Genomic DNA, 785 nt, shown 5'->3' with positions numbered 1-785 from the left:
TTAGACTCCAGATATTGTTGGAAACATTCTAACCCTATATTTATAAAAAACAGTCACAGAAAAAAAGGAATTTCAATAAAAGCTTAAAATGAAAATGTATACTACAAAGTTGCTTAAAAATAAGGGTATAGTAATATTAACATTGTGTTTATTAGTTTGCTTAGTTGATGAATTTTATTAGGCTTTTTACTTATATCTATATCAATTTAATCCCAAATTCTAATTTAATATGTTCACAGTTTATTTGTAATGCCACTGTACTATTTTTAAATTTCCTCTGAATAATTATGTGTTTTTATATGAATGGAGTTTTTTAATTACCTTACTCTAAACATGTTAAGAATCCAAACATGTCATATATAAAAAAAAATATTTCTGTAGTATTCATACATCATCAGTTGAGTTATCCAGATGTAAGTATTTCGTATGTCTACTGCATTTGGTAAAAGGCACAGCACGGATGAGTGATAGGCAGGTCTCCTGGAAGGTAACTTGGTGTAGTGAAAATAGCAAGGTCTTCGGGATAACACATGTCTGGGATAAAATCTCAGCCCTGCCACTTATTCTCTGTGACTTGACCAAGTTATTTAAGGCTTGAGCCTCATTTCCTCATCTCAAAAATGAAATGAGGCATATCTTGCAAAGTTTGTAGTGAGGACAAAATCCACCATTAAATTCCAATATTGTAGAATACATACATATTCTTAGCATAATTCTTTGAATGTTTGGTGCTCTAGAAAAGCAAATTTTCTTACTTTTCTGTAAAGTACAAAGTTAAAGTGAGA

The sequence above is a fragment of the Propithecus coquereli genome, unplaced genomic scaffold, assembly GCF_000956105.1.
Source record: "Propithecus coquereli isolate 6110/MARCELLA unplaced genomic scaffold, Pcoq_1.0 Scaffold235, whole genome shotgun sequence".
Classification (NCBI taxonomy): Eukaryota; Metazoa; Chordata; class Mammalia; order Primates; family Indriidae; genus Propithecus; species Propithecus coquereli.
The sequence above is the reverse complement of the archived record's forward strand: the minus strand, read 5'-3'. Positions refer to the sequence as shown.